The sequence below is a fragment of the Schistocerca cancellata genome, chromosome 6, assembly GCF_023864275.1.
Source record: "Schistocerca cancellata isolate TAMUIC-IGC-003103 chromosome 6, iqSchCanc2.1, whole genome shotgun sequence".
In the NCBI taxonomy this organism is placed as follows: Eukaryota; Metazoa; Arthropoda; class Insecta; order Orthoptera; family Acrididae; genus Schistocerca; species Schistocerca cancellata.
In genome coordinates this window covers 40946460-40960934 of record NC_064631.1, presented here as the reverse complement: position 1 = coordinate 40960934, position 14475 = coordinate 40946460, and the positions used below count along the sequence as shown (strand labels likewise).

The 14475-nt window shown below is 41.7% G+C and overlaps 1 pseudogene; it reads left to right on the top strand.

Moving 5' to 3' along the window:
* Positions 1-2029: 2029 nt before the first annotated feature.
* Positions 2030-2146, top strand: LOC126089967 (5S ribosomal RNA; annotated as a pseudogene).
* Positions 2147-14475: the final 12329 nt, after the last annotated feature.

Below are 14475 nucleotides of genomic sequence, written 5' to 3'. Positions count from 1 at the left end.
CGCTTTAACACGCAGTCATGGAAAAAAGTATTCACACACCGTTGTTCATGTAGAATCACTTTTTTTTTAAAGATTTCGTGATGCCTTCAGCTGCCATTCTCTTTCTTTCATGTACGATTGTACAGTTTCGGCCTTGGGAAACTTTCAAGTATCTACAACGGAAGCATTATACGTTGGATACATTAGTGACATTTGTGTTTTTGATGCAGGGACAAGTCATATCTGTAGATATACCAGGCGCATTATAATTTACTTTACGGGTGGTTTTTTGTAGTAAATTATGCCACGTATGTCGTTGCTCCTATGACTACATGTTATGCTCATAAAATAAATTCGAGATGTTTTACGTTATATTAGGAGCACGCTACTTTAGACCAGCTGTTGAAAAGTCTTATATATAAGATCCATGTTTTAACGTACTTAACACTAGAAAGATTATAATTATTTTACAGAAATTTGTTAATTAACCTGCACATGCTTTTGTTCTCAATTATATTGAATTTTCCTTCATCCTTGGTGTAAATATGTATATAGTTTCTTTAAAATAACTTGTAAATATTTGTTTTTTTACTGTGGGAGCAAGTCATTTTTGAATAGTTCGTACAAAGATCTTATATATAAAATCTATCACAGTACACTAATGAAACAGCACTGAAAACTATGAGAGTCGAGTAAAAACTGCTTTATGGATGCGTGATGTTTCGTATTACAGTCATATTTATTAATGAGCGTAGCGATAATTTTACATTCTACGGTTTTGTAATGCTTCGTCATAGAACTAGTAAAAACTGGTAAAAAGTTGTCTTGGAATTCCCCATTTCCCATTTCGCAGGTCTTTCTGCTCATTTAAAACTCTGTCTGACTGATCTTTTAGATGGATGTAAATTTCAGTTTCTCCCTTTACAGCCATGATTTTTCCTTTCTGTAACTTATGGATTGAAATTTACAGCCATCTAAAAGATCAGTCAGATAGAGTTTTAAATGAGCAAAAAGATCTGCGAAATGGGGAATTCCTAGACAACTTTTTACCAGTTGTGCAACTAAGCATTACAGAACCATAGAAGGTAAAATTATCGCTACATTCATTAATAAATATGACTGTAATGCGAGACATCACGCATCCATAAAGCACTCTTCACTCGACTTTCATAGTTTTCAGTACTGTTTCATTAGAATACTGCGACAGATTTTATGTATAAGATCTTTGTACCAACTGTTCAAAAATGACGTGTTCCTACAGTAAAAGCACAAATATTTACAAGTTATATTAAAGAAATTACATACAGTCATGTTTACGCCAGTGATGAACGATAATTAAATGTAATTGAGAACAAAAGCATACGTAGGTTAATTAAAATAGCTAGGATTTATTTTAGGAGCAAAACATGGAGCCATGGGAGCAACGAAATACGTGGCATAATTTACTACAAAAATCATCCATAACGTAAGTTTTAATGCGCCTAATATATCTACGTATATGACTTATTATTACATCAAAATCACAAGCGTCACTAATTGTACAATGATACACGAAATAAAGAGAATGGTACCTGAAGGCATCACGTAATTTTCCCAAAAAATCATCGCAGCTTCAGATCCTATAGCATCGAAGATTAGAAAATAACTTTATTTATTAGAACTAAGCCGGCCAGAGTGGCCGAGCGGTTCTAGGCGCTACAGTCTCGAACCGCGCGGCCGCTACGGTCGCAGGTTCGAATCCTGCCTCGGGCATGGATGTGTGTGATGTTCTTAGGTTAGTTAGGTTTAAGTAGTTCTAAGTTCTAGGGGACTGATGACCACAGATGTTAAGTCCCATAGTGCTCAGAGCCATTTGAACCAATTTTATTAGAACTAAAGACCACAACCAGGAATTTTATTTGGTAAACTAACAGTATGAGGTCTCCTTCCGGAGCTGAACATATAAAAGGATTAACTAAATTAGCCTTCTGCAAAAAGTAAATAAAAATTATGTACCAGGAGCCTTCATTCAGAAAGGAAAACGTTTTCATACACCACTAGAAATGAAGGGGGCAACGGCCTTGCCGCAGTGGATACACCGGTTCCCGTGAGATCACTGAAGTTAAGCGCTGTTGGCCGTGGCCGGCAATTGGATGGGTGACCATCCGGCCGCCATGCGCTGTAGCCATTTTTCGGGGTGCACTCAGCCTCGCGATGCCAATTGAGGAGCTACTCGACCGAATAGTAGGTGCTTCGGCCAAGAATACCATCATACCGACCGGGAGAGCGGTGTGCTGACCCCACGTCCCTCCTATCCGCATCCTCCTCTGAGGATGACACGGCGGTCGGATGGTCCCGGTAGGCCACTCGTGGCCTGAAGACGGTGTGCTCACTGGAAATGAAGACATAGAAACGACTAACAAACCACTTGCAGTACGGAACGTCTTCAGTGGCAAGCTGCACCTCACACATGTTGGTTCTGATACATGGTAAATGCCGAGGTACCTTTGTTCTAATAAATAAAGTTTTTCTACATGAACAACAGTGTACGACTACTTTTTTCCGTGACTGTACGTAGACATCCGGGTGGGTCTGATTATGGAGAATAACTACACTTATATTTAAATGCGTTGTGCAGTATGAGACATGACTACAAATGTTCTGAATCTTATTTCTCTTCTACTCATTTCATTATATTAAAACAGCCTTAATTTAATTTCATATTCATTGGTATAAACACATATCGCGTTTGAGGATGATCACTTCTATAATGAACATGCACCAATCCACATTACTTTCGCGTCAAAATGTATACCACAGTAACTAATCGGCACACTGGTAAGTTGTTAGTACTAGAAGAGAGGCAGAGAGACTCTCGCCATCTCACATCCACAAACCCTGCAGTAGCTGCGCTACTTACACCTCTGCCCCTCACGTAAGTAGCCAGCTTCACATAACTTAGAGCCGAATTCACCAACGGCAAATAAAATTAAGCACATCTTAAATTACTAGTGTCCCTGTAAGCATATTATTATAAAATGGTCGAATAAAAAAATGGCTCTGAGCACTATGGGACTTAACATCTATGGTCATCAGTCCCCTAGAACTTAGAACTACTTAAACCTAACTAACCTAAGGACAGCACACAACACCCAGCCATCACGAGGCAGAGAAAATCCCTGACCCCGCCGGGAATCAAACCCGGGAACCCTGGCGTGGGAAGCGAGAACGCTACCGCATGACCACGAGATGCGGGCAATGGTCGAATACTTGGCCGCATGCGGCCCGCGGGCTGCAGTTTGACGACCACTGCTCTAACTCATTCCAGAGGTGTTCCACTGGGCTCATGTCTGGACTCTGGACAGGCCAGTCCATTTCAGATATGTTATTGTGGACAGGTGTTGCTTTATGACAGGGCGTATTGTCATGGTGGTACAAACACCGTCTGTCTCTGAACAGTTCCTCTACTGCACGCTGTACATAATGCTGTAACATTTGTTCATATTCTTACGCATTTAGGGTTTTTTAAACGGACTAAATGGACTACCCCCTAACGACGAAAAACACCCCCATACTGTGACACACTTCCTCCATACTTCACTGTTGGCATTACACATGATGGTAGGTAAAACTGTCCAGACATTCGCCAAATCCAAACCGCTCTGTCGGACTGCCACAGGGTAAAGTGTGATTCATCACTACAAATCAATCGTTTGGAGTCGTCTACTGTCCAGTGGCGTCCCACTCTATACTACCTCAAGTATCGCTTAACAATGACAATAAAAATGTGTAGCTTATAATGACTTGCTCGACCGTTGTACCCCATTATTTTTACCTCTCTACACACAGCCATTGTGCTAGCTGTACTGCTGGTAGCATCTGGGAACTTGCGAGTGATTCTTTCCGATGACTTCACGAGATAATTTGCAACCACTCTCTGCCATGCTCAGTGGTCCCTGTCCCTCATTACTTGAGGTCTGTCTGGCCTTGGTTTATATGTGATTCTCTTCCTTTGCGTTTCCACTTCACAACAACATCACCAACATCCCACTAGGGCAGCTTTAGAAGGGTGGAAATGTCCATGATGGATTTGTTAGACAACCCGGGGTGAGTGAGGTCAGGTATGTCATACCCGAGGAGTTTTGAAGCGCTGATTATTGAATGTCATTGTTGCCACACAAATCTAGCTGTTACAGTAGCTGGAGGTAAGAGAGAGGGGCGCAAGATGCACCAGCATCAGAGGGAGGTACACGTGTGCAAAGGTGGCTAGGGTACGTCACACCCGACCTCGTAGTCAGTGTTACAGTTTTGAGCTGTGAGCAAGTTTATGGGATATATAGTTATTTATAGTATTCTTTGATTTATTTTTAGATTTTACATTTCTCAAGATGACTCATGAAGAAAATGAACGTCGGCTACAAGAACTACTAAAAGAAGTTTTAGAAAACTGTTCAAGTGCTACTTTCTGTGACTCCGAGAGGAAAGAAGAGATTGACAGTCTCAAGGAAGTGAAGAAACTGATTCGGTGCAAGAGGATATTTTGTATGATTCGGAAGAACCACAATCTGGATTAGCGGCTCCTCGTCAGTGACCTGAGGTACGTGGGATTTTTTATACGTGCAAAGGTGGTACAAAATGGATAAAGGATTGTCCTAGGGAAAGTGTTCGTTTTCGTTCAGAGAATATTATTATCAATTCTCCAGGCATAAAAGGTATTAGAAGATAATATCATTATGTTAATTAATCAAAGAAACTGTAAATTTGTTCGAATTTTGTATGAAAAACAGTTAGACTTGTGAAACTTGTACCTCTTCTGATAAAATGTAGACACTTCATTATTTCACCCGAAAAAAAGGAGCATTACAGGATGAAATTCTCCGTAATGCACCACTGTAATAGGAACGTCGATAAACAGTAAGTGAATTGGACAATCAACACACCAATGCTACTCCGTAAGGTTTCAACATGAATCCTGTAGATTAGTCTAAGTTAAAATAATTCTTTTCCTGGATAGTTTTTATTTAATACGGAACCAATCGACACCTTTTTTTTACTGATGTAACGATCAAAATCAGCAACTGAACACTAGACGTTACGAGAGGCAAACCCGTCAGTGTAAAAGGAGGTGGGGAGTACTGTGTTGTCAGCAAAGTCGCAGTAACAGGAGAGTGGGGCGGTCAAGAGAGCTCAGTGCTACGAAATTGGATAATCATCGGATGATTATTGAATGCCACCTGAATAAAAAATCCATCAGAGACAGTTCAATCCTTCTAAAAATGCCCAAGTCGACTGCTGGTCATCTGCCTGTGAAGTGTAAATATGAAGGACCAATCTCAAACAAACACAGACCAGACAGAACCCAAGTACTCGCGGACAGCGACCGTTCACCACTGCGGACGCTGGTTGTAAAAGGTCACATGAAATCAGTGGAACGAATCACTCGTGAGTTCCAAAAAGCTATCAGCGGTTCAGATAGCACAGTTACTGTGCGTAGGAAAGAAAAGAAGGGGCACAATGGTCGAGTAGTTCCTCATAAACCACACATTCTGTAGTCATTACTACGCGGTACTTGAGGTGGTGTAAAGAGCGAAGTCACTGGACAGCAGATGAGTCACGCTTTACCCTTTGGCACTCCGATGAAAGTGTTTGGGTTTCGCAAATGTCTGGACAATGTTACCTACCATCACGTGTAGCGCCAAAAATGAAGTACGGGGAAGGTTGTGTTACGGTATAGGGGTGTTTTCTGTGATAAAGGTGTGTTCCATTTGTTGCACTTAAGGCCAGTGAGCGAAAAAAGGCAAAGTTTGGAAAATTTTTCTGACACAATGAAAAGACATACAAATTATCTGTTTGGGGATTATGATTGATCATACTTTGAACTTCACTTTAGATTTCCAATACAAAAAAAAAAAAAAAAATAAATAAACAAAGAAACTGGCGCCCATAATTATGGTCCGATCAGTAGCGTGAGAGTTTTAAGTACGCAGTCTCCATGCAGTGCAGTTATCTGAAGTAAAAAATGGATAACATCAGTCGATACTACATTAAATTTAGGATAGCTTGTACCTAAAAACAATAAAATAGCCTTACATTTAATGACATGGCGTTAACTCGAACTTTGAGTTAGATTTGTGGGAGCTTCTGTCCCTCTATATGGCTTTACAAAAAATAGTTAACGTTTGGAAATTTCTTATATTATAGGTACAAGCTTCCAAGAAAAGTGTTAACTTTTCGGGGGTCAAAAGTAGAAGTTAATAGGGTGAACCGTTTTTATTTTATGCTGTACACAGTTTTGGAAAATCATCTTTCGAGAAGAGCCTGTTCAAAGTTTGGGGAAAACTTTTATACGTATAATCAGTTCAGTTTGCATAAAAACTGTATGTTACAATATATTTTTGACACCGCTGAACACAAATCTGCAGTTAGAGTTTCAAAATACAAAATCGCCAATCCAATATGGCGAACAAAAAGTTATGTGTACACCAATTATGACCAAAATTTGGCCAAAAAAAAAAAGAGGTGCTTTCGTTACTCACGTTTAGTCTGCAGTTCTCTGTTGCTGGAGAGCAATTCCCTTTTTCTTCTTGGTGAGAAAAGCCGATCTGTCTGAGCTGGATGTGCTGTGTTCGGCAATATGCACACGTTGCTCTTCAGATTTTTGGGCGAATAGGTTTGTATGCATACTGCAGTACAAAGCATTTTGTGAACGTGCGTCACGGCACAACGAGTTTTCTACATGAGCCGGGCGTCTCCGGCTGGGAGAGTCCCACGGCGGCCGTGATACTGCTTCGAACAACGGGCTGTAGAAACTTTTGTAACGCACGGATTAAAAAAAGCCTTTTCGTCCCCAACATTCTAGACACATATGCTTTTCAAAAAATGCAATAAAAATATCGAATTTTCGGCCATTTTGAATGAGAACCTGACCTTAAGGAAACGTTAGATGCGCAAGGATATGAACACAGTTTACAGCATTGTGTACTTCGTAGAACAGAGAAACAGTTCCGAGACGATGTTTGTTTGTATGAGCATGACAATAACATTCCTGAAATGGACTGGTCTGCCCAGAGGCCCGACCTGAATCCAATGGCATATTTTTGGGATGAGTTAAACGTCGACTTCTGTCCAGGCCACAGTGCCCAACATCACTACTTCACTGGCGTCGGCTCTTGAGGAAGAAAGGGCTCCCATTCTTCCACAGACAGCCGCGCAGGGCAGCCGCCACGGTTCGCGCGCCTCCCCCCGTCGGAGGTTCGAGTCCTCCCTCGGGCATGGGTGTGTGTGTAGTGGTTAGGATAAGTTAGTTTGAGTTGTATTAAGTCGTGTGTAAACCTAAGGACCGATGACATCAACAGTTTGGTCCCACAGGAACTTATCACAAATTTTAAAATTTTCCTCCACTGGCATTCAGAAGTCTCACTGAAATTATCCTCAATAGAGTTCAAGCCAACCTGAAGCGTCGACATACCGGATATTAATGTTCACTTTAGGTGTCTGGATACTTTTAAACAGTTAGTGTATAAGTGGGATTGCGAGACCGACGCGTGGAAGGATAGACCTACTGCTATCTACATCTACATCTGTATCTGCATGGATACTCTGCAAATCACACTTAAGTGCCTGGCAGAGGGTTCATCGAACCACCTTCAAACTAACTCTCGAACAAAAAAATGGCTGCAAGCACTAGGGGACTCAATATCTGAGGTCATCAGTCCCCTAGACATAGAACTACCTAAACCTAACAAACCTAAGGACATCACACACATAGATGCCCGAGTCAGGATTCGAACCTGCGACCGCAGCAGCAGCGCGGTTCCGAACTGAAGTGCCTAGAAGCGCTCAGCCACAGCGGCCGGCTAATCCTCGAACAGCTCGTGGGGAAAACAAACACTTAAATTTTTACACATGAGCTCTGATTTCTCTTATATTATTACGCTTATCATTTCTCCCTTGTAGGTCGGCGTCACAAAATATTTTCGCATTCCGAGGAGAAAGCTGGTAATTGCAATTTCGTGGGAAGATCGCAACGCAACGAGATACCCCTTTGTTTTACTGATATCCACCCCAAGTCGTGTATCATGTCCGTGACAGTCTCTCCCCTATTTCGCGACAGTACAAAATGTGCTGCTCTTCTTTGAACTTTCTCGATGTACTCCATTAATGCTATCTGGTAAGGGTCCCACACTGCCAGCAATACTCCAATAGAGGACGGACAAGCGTTGTGCAGGCATTCTCTTTGGTAGATTTGTTGCATCTCGTAAGTGTTTTCTAATAAATCGCAGTCTTTGGTTCGCCTTCCACACAACATTTTCTATGTGTTCTTTTCAATTTAAGTTGTTCGTGATTGTAATTCGTAGGTATTTAGTTGAATTTACGGCCTTTAGATTTGATCGATTTATCGTGTAACCGAAGTTTAATGGATTCCTTTTCGCACTCATGTGGATGACCTCACACCTTTGTTTATTTAGGGTCAATTTCCAATTTTCACATCATACAGATACCATTTCTAAATCTTTTGCAATTTGTTTTGATGTCCTGATGACTTTACTTGACGATGAGCGGCAGCATAATTTGCAAATAACCTAAGATGGCTGCTCAGACTGTCTTCTAAATCGTTTGTACAGGATGTTTCAAAAAGGACTTTACAACTTTAAAAATTCATATGAATTTATTGGAAGAAGGTATAGAGCTGGGTTCAGTGTTATTTTGTTGGGAAACACATCCAGTTTTTTTTTACCTTAAACTAAATGTGTTGTATGTGGCTTCCGTTGGTTATCCTGCACACATCCCATCGGAAGTCAAGTTCTTCCTAAACTCGCTGTAGTGCTGCGGGTGTAACTTGCTCAGTAGCGTCGTAAATTCTTGCTCTAAGTTCAGGTATAAAAGCCGGCATAGGAAGTGCATACACGATATCCTTGATGAATCCCCATAAAAAATCGAGTGGTGTCAGGTCTAGGGACCGAGGGAGCCATGCAATTGGCGCGTCACACCCAATGCACTGACCTGGAAAGTTGTCACTGAGAAAATCCTTGACGTCAGCTGGGTAAGGTGGTGCACCATCTTGCATGAAATAAACATTTCGTTCTTGGTCATCCTCATCGTTCTGTGGTATCAAAAATTGTTGTAACATATCCAGGTAGTCTACATTATCACGTTGATGGTTCTCTCATGGAAAAAAAACGGGGCTGTACACTTTGTCTTGCTGAGCACGCCTTTTCTACAAAACATTTACGCCGCTCATGAATTGTAGGCCTACTAGGAGGGTCTTTAGCGTACTTGGTACGGAAATTAGGCTGCACTGTTGTTGCCGGATTCGGTTCTTCAAAGCAAAACACAGGGCTAGCACCTTCGAGTCCAGTGGAGGCAGCCATTTTTAACGCAGCTGCCGGTAGCGCTCCTTACTGTGCGATTCGGCACTAGCAAACTACGCGAGACAAAATTTTTAGAGGTACTATTTAATTTATATGAATTTTCAAAGTTGTAACACGACCTTGGGGAACGCCAGAAATCATTTCTGTTTACTCAACGATGTTCCGTCAATTTCTACGAACTGTGACCTCTCAGACAGGAAATAACGGATTCAGTCATATAACTGAGACAATATTACAAGTAGCTTATGAGGTACAATGTCAAAAGCCTTCTGGAAATCTAGAAGTACGGAATCAATTTGAAATCGCATCTTAATAGCACTCAGCACTTCGCGTGAGTAAAGAGCTAGTTGTGTTTCACAGGAACGATGTTTTCTAAATCTGTGTTGACTGTGTGTCCATTTCTTGCAAATATAGAAAATTTATTTTGGCCGCGTGTGACGACTTTTATGAAGGTCAAAGAACTGTACGTAGGAACTAACTCGATTTACGCAAGCACCGACTATGTGAAATCCAGTTTGAGGAACTAAAGTTGTTAGCAGGTTTCGTGACTTCCAGGAAGTCTGTGATACAGTTCCGCATCATCGTCTTGTAAACAAAATTCTTGCTTGCGGAATATCCGAACGGATGTAGGCCTACAACTCGACTGAAAACTTCCTACCACACCGAAGTCATAACGCGGAACAGTATGTTCTTAGTGGGATGGCGGGGAGGGAGGAGGGCACACACTAACGGAAACGGAGCGCGTCATACCACGAAGCACCAGAACGATATCTCTCAAACATTGTGGAGATGTTCATCACACAACGCGCCAATACTTTCATTCCACTCGTAACTGATTTCCATTATCAACATAAGTCCCCGTGGGACTGACGTATGTAAGTAAACTGCTTCCGAATATCACCTTGAGGAATTTATTAACATGCTTGAAACACATGCTGTGTCGATTTATGAAGACTGCTGGTTGGGGGCTCGTATGAAATCATATGTTGTTCTGTCGCATCCCGAACATTGTCTATGGGTGAGATGTCATGAGGAGCAGGCAGGGAAGCCTGACTCTTTAAGTCTCAACAATATGAAAAAAATACAATTTTAATATTTTTCCCAAAATCAACTTTTATTATCGTAGTAAGCAATGAATACAAGACGAAATTGGCAAAAAGTAAACACTCAGTCGTTTTAAGGAGGTTGTTTAACTTTGCAACCACTGGGACGTACAGTATTCAACTACCCATTTCATGTGATATATCTGAAAGCAAATTCGCGTTTTTCCTAGACATAAACCAACATCTCAAAATTTCTATGGGCTTACAACATCCAAAACAAATTATAGTCCCAAGTAATAACGAAAAATGGGCCTAAAATTTAATAAATTTTCTTTCAAGACTACATGCTGCTCCAATGCTTTCATTTCAGACATGTTTCTTTCTTTGGCAATGGTCTCAGTATGACCACTGTAGGAAAAAAAACCAGCATGCCACATCTTCTACAACCAAGCAGCACAATTTCTACGCCGACTGTTGTTCTGAACGCTGTAAATGACTGCTATAGTGCACTAGATTCGTAGAAGTACCGCAGTGTACCATTATATTTATTTATTTAACCTGACATAACCACGGACCAGGATTTCACGCATACAGTACCTTTTATACATCATAGTTTCCTAAGAGATAACTATTTTAATATGACAAATAATATTAAAATGATCTGAGTATCTTGTGCGGCAATGTGAGTAAATGATACTGACTATGAACTGGCAGTAGTGGTACTACTGCACTCCTGCCACTAATAGTGATAATAGTAATAATAATGATAATAATAGTAATAATGACAATAATAGCAATAATGTTAGTGGGAGATATAAAAAATGATAGGCATATGAGGAGCTAGACGTTTTCTGATACAGCGAATTCAGGGGAAAGGAAAATGAAGGAGATTGCTCCAGCAAAGAATACTAAGAAAAGAGGAAGATATGGTTGGAAAGAAGGATGTACAAGGGTAACGAATGTTGTTGTTGTGGTCTTCAGTCCTGAGACTGGTTTCATGCAGCTCTCCATGCTACTCTATCCTGTGCAAGCTTCTTCATCTCCCAGTACTTACTGCAACCTACATCCTTCTGAAGCTGCTTAATGTATTCATCTCTTTGTCTGCCTCTACGATTTTTACCCTCCACGCTGCCCTCCAATGCTAAATCTGTGATCCCTTGATGCCTCAGAACATGCCCTACCAACCGGTCCCTTCTTCTCGTCAAAGTTGTGCCACAAACTCCTCTTCTCCCCTATTCTATTCAATACCTCGTCATTAGTTACGTGATCTACCCATCTAATCTTCAGCATTCTTCTGTAGCAATACATTTCGAAAGCTTCTATTCTCTTCTTGTCCAAACTATTTATCGTCCATGTTTCACTTCCATACATGGCTACACTCCATAAAAATACTTTCAGAAACGACTTCCTGACACTTAAATCTATACCCGATGTTAACAAATACCTCTTCTTCAGAAACGCTTTCCTTGCCATTGCCAGTCTACATTTCATATCCTCTCTACTTCGACCATCATCAGTTATTTTGCTCCCCAAATAGCAAAACTCCTTTACTACTTTTAGTGTCTCATTTCCTAATCTAATTCCCTCAGCATCACCCGACTTAATTCGACTACATTCCATTATCCTCGTTTTGCTTTTGTTGGTGTTCATCTTATATCCTCCTTTCAAGACACTGTCCATTCTGTTCAACTGCTCTTCCAAGTCCTTTCCTGTCTCTGACAGAATTACAATGTCATCGGCGAACCTCAAAGTTTTTATTTCTTCTCCATGAATTTTAATACCTACTCCGGATTTTTCTTTTGTTTCCTTTACTGCTGGCTCAGTATACAGATTGAATAACATCGGGGAGAGGCTACAACCTTGTCTCACTCCCTTACCAACCACTGCTTCCGTTTCATGCCCCTCGACTCTTATCACTGCCATCTGGTTTCTATACAAATCGTAAATAGCCTTTCGCTCCCTGTATTTTACCCCTGCCACCTTCAGAATTTGAAAGAGAGTATTCAAGTCAACATGCGAATAGCTAATTCTTATTGTTGTGGTGGATATGTCATTGACTGTCTTTTGAAGCTGAAGATGTTCAGTTCTCTTCAATAAACTAAACTAAACTCCGTCCGAACACCCATTGGAAGTGCCAACGGTATTCACCTACCGCCGTGTCATTCTCAGCCTATAGGCGTCACTGGATACGTATATGGAGGGGCATGCGATCAGCACACCGCTCTCCCGGCCGTCTCCCGGCCGTTGTCAGTTTTCGTGACCGGAGCCGCTACTTCTGTCAATTAGCTCCTCAACACACCTCATAGGGGCTGAGTGCACACCGCTTGCCAACAGCCGTCGGTAGACGCTCATCCATCCAAGTGCTAGCCAAGCCCGACAGCGCTTAACTTCGGTGAGCTGGAGGTTATTCCAGAGTCGGGTTCCTGCTACTGAGAAGGACTTCAAGAAAGTGGCTGAATGGTGGAGTGGGACAGAGAGGATTTTGCTCTGATGGGAACGGCTGTTTATGCCGTATTGTTCAGACAAGAGCGTTGAGGTCGAGGAGAGATATGAGGCACAGTATTCGTTGACAAGACAGTACATAAGACAGAGGATATGGAAATCTCTGCCCTTGTCTGCACGCAGCCAGGATAGCTGTGCTTTATGATGGTGTAATATGATCAAGGAGTCGAACGTCACAAACATAACGAAAACAGGTATTCATCATCAGTCCAGGCGCCGTGAGCTTTCACGAGAAAGGCCTTGCTGGATAACATCGCTGTAATCAGTAATTGGAAGTGTGTTTGTACAAATTCCTTTTTCAGGTCAAGAGGAAACAGCTTTTTATATTTTTATAAGGCATCGAGAGATCATGATGCCTTCTTGCACATTGCAATTACGTGCTCTGTCCAATTTAGATTTTCATCTACTATAACTCCTAGACTCTTTGCCGAAGGAGAGAGGTCGATATCTGTCCCATTTACGGTTAAGGATGGTAGGGATTCGAGATATTTCTGGCTAATGAGCCTAGAAAGACCAACCAGTACCTCTTGGGTTTTGGATGGTTTGAGCTTTAACCCTGTAGCCTGCGCCCATTTTCATAGTGAACATAGGTCGTTGTTGAGATTCTCGTTGGGTCGTTGTTGAGATTATCGACAGCTGTCTTCAGGTTTTGCACTGAGATACAAATGGTGGTCATGTCTCTATATTGCAACAGCATCGCCGACTTCATGCTAATGGCGCTGGTACTTGAGAACAAAATTAATAAAATGGTGATTTCAGACAGAAACCACTGGTACTCGAAGGATTAAGGTGTTTTTGTGTGAATTCCAATGTGGAGACATCCATTATGCTGCTGGACTAGGCCATTTGGTATCAGGGTAATGAAGGGTATGACGAGAGGATTTGCTGTTCTTACTAAATGCCATTGGGAGTTCACCCTCTATTTAACAATTATGGTATCAGTCTTGTTGCCACATTCAACAGATGACCACTTCATGATCCAGATGTTGTAGAAGTGCGGGTTTCGAGAATCGCTGCATTCTGTGACGCTTTCCCAGGTCGTCTGTGGACACTTTGGCGTTGATCTTGCCGCCACAAACCGAGGCGAGATCCATCGCTGAATACCATAAGATGTCACTCAACGGCCCATTTCACTCTGCCTCAACGCGGAGGAAGTCTATGTTGTCTGACGTATGGTGTCAGTGGTAAGCGGCACATAGCAATCCGAGATCTGAAGCCGGCTTCCAGCAGTCGGCTGCCGACAATTCGTGGTGGCACTGCTTATAACCTCTTGCCGGGTTTCAGCTGTTGTCATTCATCTAGTCGTCAAAACCAGTCGAACAATCCTGCGTTATTCTCGTGGTGCAGTCCTTATGGAAAAAAAAAGAGATGGCTATAAGTGGAGCGGCACGTGCCCTTCCTCTGGGCAGGTTTTGCTGCGATTTCCGCCTGAAAAGTCTCAGTATTGTTAGACGCAGCCATTAGTCATCATGTACTGATGCTGTTCTTTATCTGCTGGAATGGCATTTTCCTGCATTGAAAATATGCTCGCACAACGATGAAATTTTAATCAACGTACCCTACATACATTGTAATACTGGAGTGTCAGCTTGAATCATTTG